We start from the raw sequence: 19,682 nt of genomic DNA, 5'->3' as shown, positions 1-19,682 counted from the left end.
CAGAGTCGCCGGAGGGTCCTCCCTGAGGTGTTGGTTCTCCACCAGTCGAGTCGGGGTCGCCGGGTGCAGTGTTGCAAGTCTCACGCTTCTTGCGGGGATTTGCAGGGGTCTTTAAATCTGCTCCTCTGTAACAAAGTTGCAGTCTTTTTGGAGCAGTGCCGCTGTCCTCGGGAGTTTCTTGTCTTTCTTGAAGCAGGGCAGTCCTCTGAGGATTCAGAGGTCGCTGGTCCTGGGGAAAGCGTTGCTGGAGCAGGTTTCTTTGGAAGGCAGGAGACAGGCCGGTAGGACTGGGGCCAAAGCAGTTGGTGTCTTCTTTCTTCTTCTGCAGGGGTTTTCAGCTCAGCAGTCCTCTTCTTCTTGTAAGTTGCAGGAATCTAAATTCTTAGGTTCAGGGGAGCCCTTAAATACTAAATTTAAGGGCGTGTTTAGTTCTGGGGGGTTAGTAGCCAATGGCTACTAGCCCTGAGGGTGGGTACACCCTCTTTGTGCCTCCTCCCAAGGGGAGGGGGTCACATTCCTATCCCTATTGGGGGAATCCTCCTTCTACAAGATGGAGGATTTCTAAAAGTCAGAGTCACCTCAGCTCAGGACACCTTAGGGGCTGTCCTGACTGGCCAGTGACTCCTCCTTGTTTTTCTCATTATCTCTCCTGAACTTGCCGCCAAAAGTGGGGGCTGGGTCGAGGGGGCGGGCATCTCCACTAGCTGGAGTGCCCTGGGGCATTGTAACACGAAGCTTGAGCCTTTGAAGCTCACTGCTAGGTGTTACAGTTCCTGCAGGGGGGAGGTGTGAAGCACCTCCACGCAGAGCAGGCTTTGTTTCTGTCCTCAGAGAGCACAAAGGCTCTCACCGCATGGGGTCAGAAACTCGTCTCTCAGCAGCAGGCTGGCAGAGACCAGTCAGTCCTGCACTGAACAATTGGGTAAAATACAGGGGGCATCTCTAAGATGCCCTCTGTGTGCATTTTTTAATAAATCCAACACTGGCATCAGTGTGGGTTTATTATTCTGAGAAGTTTGATACCAAACTTCCCAGTTTTCAGTGTAGCCATTATGGAGCTGTGGAGTTCGTTTTTGACAGACTCCCAACCCATATACTCTTATGGCTACCCTGCACTTACAATGTCTAAGGTTTTGCTTAGACACTGTAGGGGCATAGTGCTCATATGCCCTCACCTGTGGTATAGTGCACCCTGCCTTAGGGCTGTAAGGCCTGCTAGAGGGGTGACTTACCTATGCCACAGGCAGTGTGAGGTTGGCATGGCACCCTGAGGGGATGCCATGTCGACTTAGTCATTTTCTCCCCACCAGCACACACAAGCTGGCAAGCAGTGTGTCTGTGCTGAGTGAGGGGTCCCTAGGGTGGCATAAGACATGCTGTAGCCCTTAGAGACCTTCCCTGGCATCAGGGCCCTTGGTACCAGGGGTACCAGTTACAAGGGACTTACCTAGGTGCCAGGGTTGTGCCAATTGTGGAAACAATGGTACATTTTAGGTGAAAGAACACTGGTGCTGGGGCCTGGTTAGCAGGGTCTCAGCACACTTCTCAGTCAAGTCAGAATCAGTATCAGGCAAAAAGTGGGGGGTAACTGCAACAGGGAGCCATTTCTTTACACAGGTCTTTGTAAGAACCCTCCCCAGCTTCTTCAGGGAACTCCTCTGAGTCTGACTGGGAAGCTTCCACTCCTACCTCCCTTTTCTGAGATGGGCCAGACTGGTTCTGGTCATCCTCTAAGAGCAGGTTAAAGAGAAACTCTTTTGTTGGATTCTTACCAAGGCTTAAACCTCTTTCTAAGCAGAGACCCCTCAAACCTTTGTAGTTTAAACTCTGGACAACTTTGGGAGTGACCTCTACTGAAAACATGATTTTTTTTTAAAACATCTGTTTATTAGCTTTTTTCAATACATAAGAAACATTACATCCTGCATCAGCAAAAGGGTAACAAAATCTTGTAACAACACAAGCCTGCACATGTATCATAACGATCATTATATGCTAGCCAGCCGGCAACCAGATTTTCAGTCAACACAGCTAGCCTCTTTGCACACAGATTTTACATGACGTAAGATAAGATACAGTTCACTGCCAACAAGGGAGTGCATATCATAGGGGTCCAGATCCCGTAGCCGCCCTAAGGGAAGGCCAACAACCAATTATCTCTTTAAACTACACCGGAGTATCAGTGCACCAATACAACGGATCGCTTGCAGATACATAGTGTGAGCTTTCCATAGACAACAATAAACCAAAACATGAACAAGAACAGCCGCTGGAGTATTACATGTACAGTCCATAAAATGTAATTCAAGCATGCCACTCGGAGTACGAGAAGCACTGCTTACTGCTTTTCCATACCATTATAAGATGGGCTTGTGCACATGACACAACTGTCCGCCACCTTGCGATTATGTAACACTCTACACCACACCAAGGCAAACCCAGCCCCACAAACATTCACCTACCCCCACCCTCACTCCCAGCCCAGAAACCATCATGCATTTGCCTCTACAACTAGTCAGATTCATACACACTCGAACCCAGACTCTCAGCCCGCAGGCAGGCCTATAGTTCTCCCCACCTGTCTGATAACGGATACCGTCTTAGCCCCAACGCGTCTTCCCGCTTCAACGCTATGCCCTCCGCTGCTGCCCACATCCCGAAAGATTGTCTCCAAGCCTGTGTGGCCGGCGGGTCAACTGATTTCCATCGATGTGTGATCAACCAGGTCCAGGAATCGCACCTCCACCCTATGCTGCTTACCCCTAGGAAACAGGCCCAGCACACAGACCTGCCAACTGAACGGAACAGGACAGGCCGTGCACTCCGAGAGGCAGTCGATCACCGCCTTCCAGTAGCAGTGCAGGGATCCACAGGACCATATCATGTGCAGCAGGTCAGCACCCACAGAAGAGCAACGGGGCATGCCGCATCTTGTCGATTAAAATACCCGCTCACACGAGCCGGAGTAAGATAAGCCCTATGGATGATATATAACTGGATCAGGTGAAACCTGGAATTCTGAGGGACATTAACATGTCCAGAAAGGGCTAACCTCCACTGCGTGTCCGCGATTGAGGCAGAAGCATCCCAGTCCCAGGCCGCGCGCAGGGTATGGTGAAAAAATATAATTCCCCCACGGGAAAAACAAACCAATCACTTCACACTCACGCAATCAATGAATCTCTCTATTGATCAGTCTAAAAACAAAGGAATCAAGGGTATATATTTAATATGGTCCTGAATAAAAACCCCAAATCACACAATACAAGACAAACTCATCAGTCCAAAACCATTGATAAAACAAAAATAAAATTCAATAAAACGGGAGACAATACAAGACATATACAATAGTCTATTAAGGTAAAACTGTCCCAATTCTGGAAGATGTAGGCCTATCGATTATTGTCATAAATCCTTGTTCGATAAGAGCCTCCTCCTATGGGTCCAGTATGAATAAAGCATCGAGGTGTTTCGGTGGGCTTCAAAAACCTTTTGCACCTCCTTCAGGACTAAATACTATACTCCCCAAGGTTGTTCAATCAAACCTCCATAAATGCCAAATCAAAACATCCACACCAATCCAAATGTATAAACATAGAAACTTTCCACGAATTCAGCAGTCTTTAGGAAATATATTTCAAGGAATCCAAGTATATTGCATTATATTTGACCAGAACCAAATACTGTTCGTCTTGTTCAAACCTTTCGCTCAATCGACGTTGTGGTGTTTAGTCATCTGCTTTTTATTATGTCGGCAAAGGGTATCACATTCTAAGGCCGTGTGTATGTGCAACGCATCAGTGAACCACCTGATCAGGTGCCTTCCCTGTCCCATCACCTGTATGTATTGCACCAGCAGATGTGTGGGGGGGCTACCGACATGTCACCACACCTGGACGGCAAAGACCTTAACAGTGAATTGAACAATAGAAACTGCCCTGCCGGCAACCCCGACTCTTGTGCCAATGTAGGGAACGGAATCAGGGTACCACCCTTGTAGAGATCACCCAGGGTGTATAACTCCGCTTCGTGCCACAAACGCAGCTCCGAACCCGATGTAATGGTAGGGCCACAAGGAGTTCCCAGCAACGCCAGAGCCGGAGCAAAGGGAACCACCCCCCTGCTAAGACGCAAGGATGTACGATAGCAGCTACAGGCCACCTTGAGGGATATTTGCCCCGGTGATACCCGCATGTAATTGTGTGAAATAAATGTGACACCTGCATAAGGGACCAGGAGCCCTCCGTAGTCGCTGTATCTGTGAGGTGAAGGCCGCCAGCCACCTAGACACCCACTGAAGCTGGGAGGCCAGGTAGTAGTGCTCCAGGTTAGGGACCGCCAGGCCGCCTCTCTCCAATGGCAAATACAACTTTTTCAGTGCAACCCGGCATCGACCCCCATTCCAGATGTAGTCTCTCAAGGTAGATTCCAGTTTTCGGAAAAAGCTAGGAGGGATATAATACGGGAGATTAGAGAAGTAATAGAGCAAGCGTGGTAAAACTATCATTTTAAGCAGTGCTATCCTGCCTGCCACTGACACCGAGTGTGCAGCGTAATTCAGGCATCGCAGCCGTTCAAGCAGCGCCAGGTGTTCTGCTCGAGCCCCAGCCAACCAGGTCTCATCCGCGGGGCTACGTATAGCCTCTCTTTGCGGGTGTAACTGGTCTCGTTCTATGCGGGCTAAGTCATGTTCAATCGCATAACGCAAGTTCAACTGAGTCACCATACAGTGGCCTCGGATAAATACCTTGAACGCATCCCATTCCATTAGGCCTAAAGAGGCCGTACCATCGTTATGCTCAAAGAATTCAGGGATCACTGTTTCCAATGATGCCTTAAAGGCCACATCTTCCAAGAGCTCAGGACGAAGCTTCCAGGTAGGGACAGCCGGGCAGGGGAGATCCCAGCTCAACCGTAAAATCTGTGGGTTATGAGCTGAATGCGTAATCCCCTTCCCCAACCTGCAAAGCCAGATCCCGTGTGCAGAGCTTTCTATCCAACCTTACATGGAGGGAGTGCAGGGCAGAATAGTACGAATAAACTCTATCTACAGCATTCCGCTATCTATCATGTGCCACTGTTGTGTCCAATCTAGCAACCCAGGTGCTGCAACCACCACCAGGGATGTAGGTAAAGGGGGGGAGGAACGATCTAAATCAACATCAAACACACTATTAAAGTCCCCTCCCAGTAACCAGGGATATTCTCTCCAGCTCGCTAAATGGCAGGACAGACTGCGCAAAAAAGGAGTCAGGGCCCACATTCGGTGCATATATAGAGCCCAATACTATGGCTCGGCCCGCAAGTCGGCCACGAACCAGGGCAAACCTCCCCTGCGGGTCTGTGATCTGCTCCTCAGCTACAAAGGGGACACCTGCTTTAATCCAAATCAGGGCACCTGATGAACAACATTGTGCGGAAAAAATACAAAACGACTTTAGACATCTCGAATGGTTTCTTCTGCCAGAATATAGCACCTATCCCTACAAAAATTAATGATTGGCAGAAATACATTAATGCCACTTTTAGTGAGCTTACAGACTGGGTCCAGAATGGTACATTTAACACTTCATTGACATGTCCGGGCGCATGGTTATTGTGGCCTATAGACACCAATGGGTGTCATCAATGTTTTGTCACCTCCTCGGGTGGTTTTAGGACAAGTCGGGCAGACCCTCGCTACATATCACCTGAACATGCTGAGATTATTACTACATATAGTGTGGGAAAATTGTGTCAACAATGGTTAAAATCATCCTCGCTAGATGCAGTCAAGACACATCTCATTCTCCTGTCTAATAACACTGACTTGCAAGACTTTTTGTCAGGCCCGAAGACACCACGTAGGAAGCGTTTCTTGTACGTAGTGTACAATGAAATATGGAAACTTTCTCAACAAAAGGGCTGCAGCCCGGCTAAGGCAAATAGATCAGGAAAATTTGAAAAAGGCATTAGCTGTTGTGGATAATGGAATTCACACCTTGTCCGACCGAATATACACCATTGACAACATTGTTTCTTCTGCTATAGACATTATACGATCTGATATGTCTTCTTTATATCATGGACAAAGTCAAACAAGGTCCATTATGCAGTTGGGTTGGACACTTCAGACGTTGAAGGCGGGTCGTGTTCTGTGGCAGCACATCAGTGCCAGGGAGATATTTTTTTCCTTTAATTCGACGCGACAACAACAACTGATGGCTAAGAAGGAGGCGACTTATGTCATGCTTAACACTGAAAAATTAGAAAGATTGCCTTTTACCAGGCAAGATTCCCTCAGCTGAGTGGTTAATAGACAGGGTTATTAATCTGCCTATTTCTACATTACAATTCACTTCTTGTTTAAAACATGTTCTGGTAGGCAGATATGAAAAGCTGGGAGATAGTTATATACATTAGGTGTGGGAACTTCCCTTCTTGTACAAATGTCTCAAAGGCATGAGAGAGGTCTTTCTTAGCGGTAGTGAATACGAGACTTCAGTCAGCCATTCGATGATTTGTAAGCAGCAGTCCTTGCATGGGGCATGTAATGCCTCGGTTGCGAACTTGGCTTGCTATCTGAAGGGAGTTCCGGTCCCCTTGATTAAACGCACATTCCAGGTGCTTTAAAACGGCAGCTACGTCCTCCTTAATAGTGAAGACTGTTGTGGCATGCGGGCCGGAATAGTTTACACTGTTTCGGTCACCAAGGTCGTTACTTGCTGCGGGAATGTTTTGTTTCCCCCCACTAAATAAAGGGAGGTAGCAGATATCTGGCCTCACATTGCTACTTCCAAGGTGAATTTCGACAAGTTAAGTAGACTAAAGGCTTTATTGTTTCAGAAGCATGTGGCCCTTACATCTGCACGTGAGACCTACGCACTTCAGGTAGCAAGGTCATCAGCAGAAATACAGTCCCTGTTAAATACCAACTTTCCGAGCCACTTTGGTGAACTCGTGGGACATATATTTAATGCGTCCAGCATGGCTGGATTGGCACATTTTTTCAAAGCCGTAGGTGTTGATTTCGTTCACACCTTTTCTTCCATATTCGGTTTAATACCTTCGGCTATTCATTCAATTTTCTGAAGCATTTTTGGGGGATTTCCGATCACTTTGGCTTTATTAGCCGGCATTTTGCTGTTGCTGTTGCTGTTGTTTTTCCGCAATGGCTGTCTCGCCCCAACAAGGGCGAATGTGGGCGCTCCCATTAGCGCAGCTGTGTCGTGAACGCATGATGCAGCACTTTGGAGAACACTCCTGGGACATTTAGAGTGTGACTGGTCTCTGTCATTCAGACCGGTTTTGGATTTTGTGCAGCCCGTGTTTCAGTGCCGTTGGTGCTCTTTTGAACATGCACTAGACGACTGTCTCTCACAGCGATCCCCCCCCCAGTGGTTGATGCTGATCTGTTGATGTTCCCGATGAGGGCTCATTCCCAGACATGCGCGCTGCGGCTGCGTTTTCTTCGTGAAGCTGATTACGACATACCCTTCCTGGAGGAAGTTGATATTAACTTGTTTACGGACTGTGTACGGGATGCTGCCTTGGTTGATTCTGGGGCTTTGGAACACACCTGCTCCTTCATAGTCTTTGGTGTGGATTTTCCGGTCTTGTCATCTGCCGAAGTGGAGAACCTCCTGCTTTCCATGACCACTTTGAATTGGATTTGGTCTAAATTGACACTGTTACATGAATTTGGCTCTTAGCCGCATGCTTATTTTTAAATTTAGGATTACTGTGATTTGGTGTCCTCTTGACTTGTTGAAAATATATAAGGTTTTAGTAAAAAAAAAAATCATTTTTTAGCTTCGATTTGAACCACTTTCTACCGACAAGGGGAGGGTGTAGTGTAGCCATTTTTAATGTAGCTTTTGCACGTTTGCTTAAAGTGTTTAGGCCTCTGTGCACTTTGTCCTAGATGCATTTTATTTAGCCTCGCACTGTTATTTTACAATAACCAGTTTCACGGTCTTGTTTTATTTTCTATCACACTGTTTAGCTTACTTCAGCACTGGAGTTCTCAAACAACACATTCTTGCTCGCTCTGTGATTCAGTCAAGGATACAGTCTGGTACATTGCCGATAGACGTGGTAGAAGTTTAGTCTTTAGGGTTCGTAGAAAGTACACATTCTTACGTAGGGACGTTTCATAGAACATCGGCGTGTTGGTTATAAAAACACTTCCTAGTCCTGGTACACGGAAGAGGGAGATTCCGACCAGGGAACCACAACTAGACGCTGACTGCCCTGTTGCAGATGCTGATCCCAATCACAGGCCTTTGCTCAGGTATGAGGGTTGATGTCCTCCCGGGGGAACCTGAAAGGCAGGCTTAGAGCTCAACATGCTGTGCTCAAAATAGAACTTAGAAGAGAGAACGTAGTCTAGTTGCACTATGATAGCGTTATTCTTATGTTTTACTCTCCTCGTTACTATTTCAATCCTACTGTGTTGTATGGTTCTGGTTATTGCGGCTCGGTCCTTGTTATCTAAAATGCAGTAGTTTTATTAAACCAATCTTTAAAACTCAAACTGCCTTTGTCATTTATATATGAGACCACACTGTGTATGAGAGAACTGGTTGGAATCTGAGTGACCACAACTTCCCTGGGAAGGACTAAGATGTCATGCGCTCGGCTGCCCAATTGTCTTTCCCCTTGGGGAGAGATGAGGCACTGCTAGTTAGCCGGAGCTCAACCCGGATTTGGGGTGACAAGAGTCCTTCGCTGCGGGTTAGACTTAGGGCCTCATTATGACCCTGGCGGGCGGCGGAGGCCGCCCGCCAGGATGCCGCCCTCCATAATACCGCTCCGCGGTCAGAAGACCGCGGAGGGTATTATGAGTTTTTCCCTGGGCTGGCGGGCGGTCTCCAAAAGACCGCCCGCCAGCCCAGGGAAAAACTCCCTTCCCACGAGGATGCCGGCTCGTAATCGAGCCGGCGGAGTGGGAAGGTGCGACGGGTGCTACTGCACCCGTCGCGTATTTCACTGTCTGCTACGCAGACAGTGAAATACTAGCGGGGCCCTCTTACGGGGGCCCCTGCAGTGCCCATGCCATTGGCATGGGCACTGCAGGGGCCCCCAGGGGCCCCACGACAATCCCTACCGCCATCCTGTTCCTGGCGGGCGAGCCGCCAGGAACAGGATGGCGGTAGGGATTGTCAGAATCCCCTCGGCGGCGCAGCGAGCTGCGCCGCCTTGGAGGATTCTTACGGGCAGTGGAAAACCGGCGGGAGACCGCCGGTTTTCCCGTTCTGACCGCGGCCAAAGCGCCGCGGTCAGAATGCCCAAGGGAGCACCGCCGGCCTGTCGGCGGTGCTCCCGCCCCCGTTGGCCATATATGAGGCCCTTAGTCCCCCCACACTGTGGATGATCTTGCCACCCAAAAATCCAGTAGTCTCATTAGGATATAGAGAGCCTATGCGGCAATAGGAAGCTCGGTCTCTCTGCACCGCCAGCGTGAGTATGATGTCATGATCCCCATAGTGGAGTAACCAAATTATGAAGGGGCGAGGACCACTCCCCGGTCTGGGCCTCGTGGGAATGCGATGAGCACGTTCCACCGAGAAGAAAGGAGTCAGCGCTCCAGCCGGCACTAGTCCTCGGAGCCAGCCCCCCGGATAGGCCACCGCATCCTGGCCCTCCACTCCCTCCGGCAGACCAACCACGCGGATATTGTTCCTTCTTGTGCGCCCCTCCGCATCTTCCACGCGACGCTCTAGTTCCGCCACTCACGTTAAAACCTCCTCCATCGTGGACTCCAAACGCGTCGTCACTGGTGTCAGCTCATCATCATGCGCTTCTATCACACCGGTTTTGTCAACCAGGTTACGGTGGTCAGCATGCAGGAGTACAAGGTCGCTAGCCACTTTATCAATCTTAGCCTCCAAAGAGGTGCGGGCTCGCTTCAGCGAGTCTCCGATGTGCTCCACCGCAGCCAGCACTGCATCCAGTTTCTGACTATCCTGCGCTGCAGCTTCTTGGGGCCTTCCAGCCCCAGTACCAGATCGGAGGCAGCCCATCCCGCCATATCCAGGGCAAGCACAGGCTCCAACCAGCTCCAATCTTCTCACCTTCTTCCTCACCTCCAGCTCCAATAGTCCAGAGCCCGTCGGTGCACACCACCTGCTTCAGGAGACCGGGCCCAGGGGCTGCCTTCTGCAATGCAGCACTCTCTCAGCAGGCTGCGCCCTCCAAGGCGACCCCCAACCTCGTACTGCTCTCCAGCATGTCTTCCCAAGGCCTCCCCACCAGGCTCTAAACGGGGCCCCTTTCCGGCGCATTCACCTCCTTGGCTGGCAATAATGGAGCTCCCATGCCAACTCCAACTGCATGCAGAGGATCTTCTCTCCAGGCCTGCTCTCAGGGCCGGGCCCGCTTGCCTGCACCTCCAATTTAAAGCTGTGCACTCCACTCTCCATCTGCGGGCCCTCAGGCCTCCGCTCCGTCCCAGGCAGCTCCACCTAGGAGAGACAGCCAGTCTCTCCTCCTCTACTTCAGGCACCGTCTGCAGGGAGCTGATTCCCGCCTCCGCGGGACTCACAGGCTTCCCTCCATTCCCCGCCGGGGCAACCGCTCACCTGGGAGGGGGCCGCCACAGTTTGGCTGTTGCGGGCCACCCGCGCCGCACCGCACTCAACGGCACCGGCAGGCCGCACCCACCGCTCCTGCAGGCCCGCAGGTCGCGTCTCTGCAGGCCCGGCTCTGCGCCGCCACCTCTTCCCACCGGGGCGGGGGGCGGCACCGAGCTCCACCGCCGCTCGAGCCTCACCGCAGCCCAGGGCAGTCAACTGCGGGTGCTGCTGGCCTCCTATCCCCCAAACAGCTTCGGATCTACCGGGCGGGACGCGGAGCTCCTCTAGCTTGCATCCGCCATGCTTGGCACCGTAGCCACGCCCCTTTACTGAAGACATGATAGAAAGGGTTTAAGAAAGAGAGAATACGTTTTAGAACTTTTGAAAGTACAGAGAAAAAACTTTTTCAAACTTTTAGAAAACTTTAAAAAGTTTTCAGAACTTTTCAGAAACTTAGTAAAACGTTTTAGAGCAGAAAAGTAAACTGTTTTGTTTCAATGTACATATACTGAACTATTTGCTATAAGATTTTCTTATGAAAAGCACCAAATGACAAAGTGGTAAAGCAGTTACAAGTACTTATCCCACCGCTGCACCACCAATGTAGGAAGCTGGCCTGGCTAAAGTGGGTACCTTGTGGTACTTACACCTTGTGCCAGGTCCAGTTATCCCTTATTAGTAGAATAGAGGTGTTTCTAGCAGCTTAGGCTGTTAGAGGTAGATATGGCAAAGCAGCTTAGGCTGAACTCGGAGACATGCAAAGCTCCTACTATACCACTTGTATCATATAGCACAATATCATAAGAAAACACAATACTCAGAGTTACTAAAAATAAAGGTACTTTATTTTAGTGACAATATGCCAGAAGTATCTCAGAGGATACCCTCACTTAGGAGGTAAGTAAAATACACAAATTATATTTACACAAACCAAATACAGGTAAGTAACAGTAAGAAAAGTAGTGCAAACAATGTAGAATCACAATAGGATGCAATAGGTAGACATAGGCCTAGGGGCAATACAAACCATATACTCCAAAAGTGGAATGCGAATCACAAATGGACCCCAGGCCTATGGGAGGTTGTAGAGGGTCGCTGGGACTGTGAGAAAACAGTAAGGGTGTCCAATATACCCCACCCCAAGACTCTGAAAAGTAGGAGTAAAATGTACCCTACTACTCCAGAAAGAAGGAATAGTTGTGATAGGTGATTCTGCAAGAATCACAAGCACCAGCAAAACACTGAAGATGGATTCCTGGACCTGAGGACCTGTAAAGGAAGGGGACCAAGTCCAAGAGCCACAAAAGTGTCCAGGGGGGGCAGGAGCCCACTAAACCCCGGATGAAGGTGCAAAAGGGCTGCCTCCGGGTGGAAGAAGCTGAAAGATTCTGCAACAACGAAAAGGGCAAGGAACTTCTCTTTTGGATGGAAGATGTCCCACGGCGTACTGGATGTTGAAGACGTGTTTCTAGGCAGAAATACCGCAAACAAGCTGGAGTCGTGGCTGAGGATTTTGGGTTCTGCTGGGGCCCAGGAAGGACCAGGATGTCGCCCCTTGTAGGAGGAGACAAAGGGGGTGCTCAGCAATTCAGAGAGCCCCCACAGAAGCAGTCAGCACCCGCAGAAGTACCGGAGCAGGCACTTAGACAATGTGAGGACAGCGGTCGACTCAGAGTCACAAAGGAGGGTCCCACGACGTCGGAGTCCAACTCAGCGAGTTGGGCAATGCAGAACGGAGTGCTGGGGACCCAGGCTAGGCTGTGCACAAAGGAATCCTTGGAGAAGTGCACAGAAGCCGGAACAGCTGCAAATCATGCAGTACACAGGTTTGCTGTCTGGCGTGGGGAGGCAAGGACTTACCTCCACCAACTTTGGATAGAAGGGCCACTGGACTGTGGGAGACACTTGGACCCAGCTCCTGTGGATGAGAGGGGACCCAGAGGACCGGGGATGCAGAAGTTTGGTGCCTGCGTTGGCAGGGGGGAAGATTCCGTCAACCCACAGGAGATTTCTTCTTGGCTTCCAGTGCAGGGTGAAGGCAGACAGCCCTCAGAGCATGCACCACCAGGAAACAGTCGAGAAAGCCAGCAAGATGAGGCGCTACAATGTTGCTGGTAGTCGTCTTGCTACTTTGTTGTGGTTTTGCAGGCGTCCTGGAGCAGTCAACGGTCGATCCTTGGCAGAAGTCGAAGAGGGAAGTGCAGAGGAACTCTGGTGAGCTCTTGCATTTGTTTTCTGAGGAATAGCCCAGAGGAGAGACCCTAAATAGCCAGAAAAGGAGGTTTGGCTACTACGAAAGGAGGCTTGGCTACTGAAAGAGGTAAGCACCTATCAGGAGGGGTCTCTGACGTTACCTGCTGGCACTGGCCACTCAGAGCTGTCCAGTGTGCCAGCAGCACCTCTGTTTCCAAGATGGCAGAGGTCTGGAGCACACTGGAGGAGCTCTGGGCACCTCCCCTGGGAGGTGCAGGTCAGGGGAGTGGTCACTCCCCTTTCCTTTGTCCAGTTTCGAGCCAGAACAGGGCTGGGGGATCCCTGAACCGGTGTAGACTGGCTTATGCAGAGATGGGCACCATCTGTGCCCATCAAAGCATTTCCAGAGGCTGGGGAGGCTACTCCTCCCCAGCCCTTCACACCTATTTCCAAAGGGAGAGGGTGTAACACCCTCTCTCAGAGGAAATCATTTGTTCTGCCTTCCTAGGACTAGGCTGCCCAGACCCCAGGAGGGAGAAACCTGTCTGAGGGGTTGGCAGCAGCAGCAGCTGCAGTGGAGACCCCGGAAAGGCAGTTTGGCAGTACCCGGTCTGTGTGCTAGAGACCCGGGGATGCATGGAATTGTCCCCCCAATACCATAATGGTATTGGGGTGACAATTCCATGATCCTAGACTTGTTACATGGCCATGTTCAGAGTTACCATTGTGACACTACACATAGGTAGTGACCTATGTGTAGTGAACACATGTAATGGTGTCCCCGCACTCACAAAGTCTGGGGAATTTGCCCTGAACAATGTGGGGGCACCTTGGCTAGTGCCAGGGTGCCCACACACTAAGTAATTTGGCACCTAACCTTCACCAAATGAGGGTTAGACATACAGGTGACTTATAAGTTACTTATGTGTAGTGAAAAATGGCTGTGAAATAACGTGGAGGTTATTTCACTCAGGCTGCAGTGGCAGTCCTGTGTAAGAATTGTCTGAGCTCCCTGTGATTGGCAAAAGAAATGCTGCAGCCCATAGGGATCTCCTGGAACCTAGGTACCATATACAAGGGAATTATAAGGGTGTTCCAGTGTGCCAATGAGAATTGGTGAAGATAGTCATTGGCCTGCAGTGACAATTGTAAAAACCAGAGAGAGCATAAACACTGAGGTTCTGGTTAGCAGAGCCTTAGTGATACAGTTAGGCACCACACATGGAACACTTACAGGGCATACATTATGAGCACTGAGGTCCTGCCTGGCAGGATCCCAGTGACACATGGGCAAAAACAAACATACATACAGTGAAAATGGTGGTAACATGCCAGACAAGATGGTATTTTCCTACACTGCAGTTTTGCCTGACACAGTGATTCTGAACCTTCATATGCTTCTTAGTGGGATCTCTATGCTCTTAACCCCTTCGCTGGCAGGCCTTTTCCCCCCTCAGGTGGCAAGCCTTTCTTTGGCTATTTGGGGCAGTTCGCGCTTAGGCCCTCATAACTTTTTGTCCACAAAAGCTATCCATGCCAAATTTGCATCCTTTTTTTTCTTCCAACATCCTAGGGATTCTAGAGGTATTCTAGAGCCATGGAAGAGACAAAGAAATTAGCCAAAATACAGCGAAGATTTCATTTTTTTTTTCAAAAAATGGGAAAAAATGGCTGCAGAAGAAGGCTTGTGGTTTTTTCTCTGAAAACGGCATAAACAAAGGGTTTGCGGTGCTAAAATCACCATCTTCCCACCTTTCAGGAGTAGGCAGACTTGAATCAGAAAACCCATTTTTTCAACACAATTTTGTCATTTTACTGGGACATACCCCATTTTTACTATTTTTTGTGCTTTCAGCCTCCTTCCAGTTAGTGACAGAAATGGGTGTGAAACCAATGCTGGATCTCAGAAAGCCAAACATTCCTGAAAAGTAGACACAATTCTGAATTTAAAAAGAGGTACTTTGTGTAGATCCTACAAGGGTTTCCTACAGAAAATAACAGCTGAAATAAAACAATATTGAAATTGAGGTAAAAAAACAGCCATTTTTCTCCACGTTTTACTCTGTAACTTTTTCCTGCGATGTCAGATTTTTTAAAGCAATATACTGTTACGTCTGCTGGACTCTTCTGGTTGCAGGGATACATAGGGCATGTAGGTTCATTAAGAACCCTAGGTACTCATAGCCAATAAATGAGCTGCACCTTTCAATGGGTTTTCATTCTATACCGGGTATACAGCAATTCATTTGCTGAAATATAAAGAGTGAAAAATAGGTATAAAAAAAACCTTTGTATTTCCAAAATGGGCACACGATAAGGTGTTGAGAAGCAGTGGTTATTTGCATATCTCTGAATTCTGGGGTGACCCTTCAAGCATGTGAAATACAGGGCATTTCGAAATAGGCGTCTTTTTTTACACACTGTCTTACATTTGGAAGGAAAACAATGTTGAGAAAGACAAGGGGCAATAACACTTGTTTTGCTATTATGTGTTTCCCCTAAGTCTCCCGATAAAAATGGTACCTCACTTGCGTGGGTAGGCCTATTGCTCACGACAGGAAACGCAACATGGAAACATCAAATTTTTTCATTGAAATCTGACAAGGTTTTTTGTGCAAAGTGCCTAGCTGTAGATTTTGGCCTGTAGCTCAGCTGGCACCTTGGGAAACCTACCAAACACCTGCGCATTTTTGAAAACTAGACACCTAGGGGAATCCAAGATGGGGGGACTTGTGGGGCTCCCACCAGGTTCTGTTACCCAGAAACCTATGCAAACCTAAACAATTTGGCCAAAAAAACACTTTTTCCTCACATTTCAGTGACATAATGTTCTGGAATCTGAGAGAAGCCACAAATTTCCTTCCACCCAGCGTTCCGCCAAGTCTTCAGTTAAAAATGGTACCTCACTTGTGTGGGTAGGCCTAGTGCCCGCGACAGGAAATGCCCCAAAACACAACTTGGACCCATCACATTTTCCCAAAGAAAACAGAGCTGTTTTTTTTGCAAAGTGCCTAGCTGTGGATTTTTGCCTCTAGCTCAGCCGGCACCTAGGGAAACCTACCAAACCTGCGCATTTTTTAAAACAAGACACCCAGGGGAATCCCAGATGGGGTGACTTGTGGGGCTCTCACCAGGTTCTGTTACCCAGAATCCTTTGCAAACCTTAAAATGTGGCTAAAAAACAACAACTTTTCCTTACATTTCAGTGACAGAACGTTCTGGAATCTGAGAGGAGCCACAAATTTCCTTCCACCCAGCATTCCGCCAAGTCTCCTGATAAAAATGGTACCTCACTTGTGTGGGTAGGCCTAGTGCCCACGACAGGAAAAGCCCCCAAAAAACTATGTGGACACATCACATTTATACATTTATCAAATACAAGATTAACTGTTTTTGCTGGGGGGGGGGGGGGGGGGGGGGTGTGGCACCTGCGTTTTTGGTCCTGGCCTCAGTAGCCATATAGGGAATCCTACCAAACCCAAACATTTCTGAAAACTAGACACCAAGGGAGTCCAGGAAGGTGTGACCCCCCCAGTGTTTTCTCACCCAGAATCCTTTGCAAACCTCGAAATTTGGCTAAATACTTTTTCCTCACATTTCAGTGACAGAAAGTTCTGGAATCTGAGAGGAGCCACACATTTCCTTCCACCCAGCGTTCCTCCAAGGCTCCCGATAAAAATGATACCTCACTTGTGTGGGTGGCCCAGGTGCCTGCAACAGAAAAATGCTGATAACCTGTAGAGATTGAGGGGTTAGCACAGCGAGTTGATAAGCACATATTTTTCTTTTATACATCTTTTAGGCTGACTTTGCTTTGGGGAATCACACAAGTGAGGTATCATTTTACTTGGGAGACTGAGGGGATATGCTTTTTTAAGCAAATTTTGAGGTTTGGAGAGGAGTCTTGGTAAGAAAATGTTGGGGGATCCAGGCAAGTCACACCTCTCTGGACTCATTGGGGTGTCTAGTTTTAAAATATGTCTGGGTTTGGTAGATTTCCCTAGATAAAGGCTGCACCCGGGACCAAAAGCATAGGTGCCCCCCCAGCACAGGTAGTTTTGCAATAGATCTTTTTGATCTGTCCACGTACTTATATGATGTTCCAAACACTAAAATTGTGAAAAGAACACACATAGGTTATGTTAAAAAGACCCCTCACCCACCATCCAAGTTGGTAGCATGCTTTGTTATTGGGGTCCACCCGAGACACCTAGCGTGTCACGGGTGTGCTGTGATGCCTAATTACAGAGGACTAGGTTTTGTTATTTTTTACCACATATACTGGTTGGGTTTGGCAGGAGGGTGAGTGATGGTTCAGTAGATAAAGTTTTATGAACAAAAGATTTCACAAAAATGAAATGCACTGTTAATAACTGAAAGGCCAAAAAACGGAACCAATGACTCGCAGCTCCTGAGCTGTAGAGCCACGACAAGGCAGCAACCGCTTTACAGTCCATTCACACATGACATGCACAAGACCATTCACGCCGTCAGCCACAGGTCCAGCACATTACAACACTCAAATTGTCAGACAGGGCCACTTAAGGGCCCATCACTTACATACTCCCTCGTGCCTGGTACAGCAATCACACGAGCTGATGGGAGTGTGCGGACTGGCGTTTGGCTGGCAGTGTGTTGCAGTAGCCAACAGCAAATCAATATTTAAACCGCCAGCCAAGCGCCACTCCACGCACACCACCAGCCAAGTGCCACCCCATGCTCACTGCCAGCCAAGCGCTACCCCACGCGCATCGCCAGCCAAGCGCCACCCCACGCACACTGCCAGCCAAGCGCCACCCCAAACACACTGCCAGGCAAATACCAGTCCATGCACACAGCCATCAGTTTTTTTTGTTTTTAAACAACAAAGAAACCATTAATTATAAATAAGTACAAACCTACAAACTCAAAAGTTCTAACTGAATACATGACAGTAATGTCAACCATGAAACTGAACATATCAAAATAGAAAACAGCAGTTTACACTCATGGTGTTTCCCACTAATTCTTCTGTGTGTGGTAGCTCCTGAAACAGCTACCCACACACAGCCCAGGCTTTGAAGGACAATCAGGGCAGTACGTCCTAGTCTTCTTACTACCTCTTCGAGCACAGACTCTACATCTCTTAGCAGGAAAGTTTTTTTTGGGGCCGTGGGAGAAATGTGCTCAGCAAAGTGACGATCTTTCAATCTTGACACATCCTCCTCCACTGCTTCTCTAGGAACTCTTGCCTGTTCCAGCACAACAAGGATCGCTATGATAGACTCCTGAAATTTCACAAATGTCATCCTTGAGTCTGGAGAACTATTCTTGAACACAACAAAAGCATTAAAAGTTGCCAAGTGGAACAGGTGAACCGCTAATTTCTTATACCAAACATAAGATTTACGAGCAGCAGCGTAAGGTTCCAACCTCTGATCTACTCTATCAACACCACCCACGTGCTTATTGTAGTCTAAAATGCACCCAGGTTTGCGCACTTCAGCAACTTGACCCCAAACAGCCACAGGTGAAGTACTCTCATCATGGATGGTAGTCAACATGTACACATCCCTCCTGTCTACAAATTTCAGAGCTAGCAGCTCATCATTCTGCAAGGCACTGCACTGTCCCTTCTCAAGGTTTTTTTTACAGACAAGCTCTCTTGGATAGCCAGTTTAATTATGTGCATCAGACTTATCTATCACCACACCGCATAACGTGCATGTTCCCCCGATCACCGCAAACATGCCCCAGATGCGACACAGAAGAGGCCACTTTCTACCACATGACATGGGAATGCCTCCCGATCCGGAACACATGGTCAGATATAATAACGTTGTTAGCTGAATTGACAAACACCACATTATCTCCCACTCCTGAGGTGTGCCTCCTAGGTATAACACCCCACACCAAAAAACGCAAACGTACATATAAATGCATTGCCCTGGCGTTGTGCTGTATAGACGCCTTATTGCCATGAAGTGGAAAGCCCCGGGCGCTCACAGTGTTGCCCAGTGGCGCGAGGAGGTAATACGGTGGGCCAAAGCAGAAACACAGACATTACAGAATTTACTGGATAAAGATATACTAGTTAAAGGCCTAGAGATATGGAATTCATTCTTGATAGCTGCAGAAAACAAGGACGATGAACGCCCACCCTAAATAGACGAGAAAGAGATAATTGACATCACCTCGACGGCCACAGTAAAACATTATTGTATTGGTCGATTGATGCGCATGGGGGAAGAAATGAACCAATATAAAACCGCAACGCCCTTCGCATGTACCCCTAGGCGCATCACTGGAGCTCTGTGGTACGCCGACGTGTGTTGGGACTGAGGGACGCCGAACCCTGCTGGTTCCTCCTATTGTGATCTGCTGCCTATGCATAGCAGCCCATGGCTAGCAGCGGGCTGGTCCCCTGTAGTCCTGGGGCAACATGGTTGAGGGCTGGTGCGGCGACGTCGCCGGGATGAACATGCAGGCGCGCGACACAATTCGTGGAAGGTGCCTCTTATCCCTCCAACAACTGATTCTTCTTTTCCTGGGCCCTCCCCCCTCCCCTGCTGGTCTCCCTCCCCCCCATCAGTCTGTGACCGCCGGAACCGCCTCAGCTCCTATCTTACTCTCTCTCACTATGTTTCTTGTTTCTTGAATAACTTTGCACATGTCGAATACACCTCGTGTGTAAAGACACAACTCGTAAGACCCAAGCTGGGTAATGGTGGACTCCCACGGGATTTGCAGAATGTGCAAATGTAATAAATAACATGTATAATGCATGATGAATCATAATGTAACCTCTTGTATTTCATTTAAAATGTTGCCATTTGGCTGGTAAAACAATAAAAATATATTTTTTTTTTAAAAAAGCTCTCTTGGATAGCCTTTCCAATTACAACGGATTGTGCCACAAGCAAGTGTCCACTCTGAACAACTCCTTGAACAACT

At 48.6% G+C, this 19,682-nt stretch overlaps 1 long non-coding RNA gene across 1 annotated transcript in view; it reads right to left on the bottom strand.

The window, feature by feature from the left end:
- Positions 1–3,611: 3,611 nt before the first annotated feature.
- The window catches only part of LOC138258689 (uncharacterized), a 37,705-nt gene continuing 21,634 nt past the window's right edge, over positions 3,612–19,682 (bottom strand). Inside the window, exon 4 of the long non-coding RNA XR_011198503.1 lies at positions 3,612–4,445. This is a non-coding gene — a long non-coding RNA (uncharacterized lncRNA). The remainder of the gene's footprint in view (positions 4,446–19,682) is intronic.

The sequence above is a fragment of the Pleurodeles waltl genome, chromosome 9 (genome assembly GCF_031143425.1).
Source record: "Pleurodeles waltl isolate 20211129_DDA chromosome 9, aPleWal1.hap1.20221129, whole genome shotgun sequence".
Lineage (NCBI taxonomy): Eukaryota > Metazoa > Chordata > Amphibia > Caudata > Salamandridae > Pleurodeles > Pleurodeles waltl.
The sequence above is the reverse complement of the archived record's forward strand: the minus strand, read 5'-3'. Positions and strand labels throughout refer to the sequence as shown.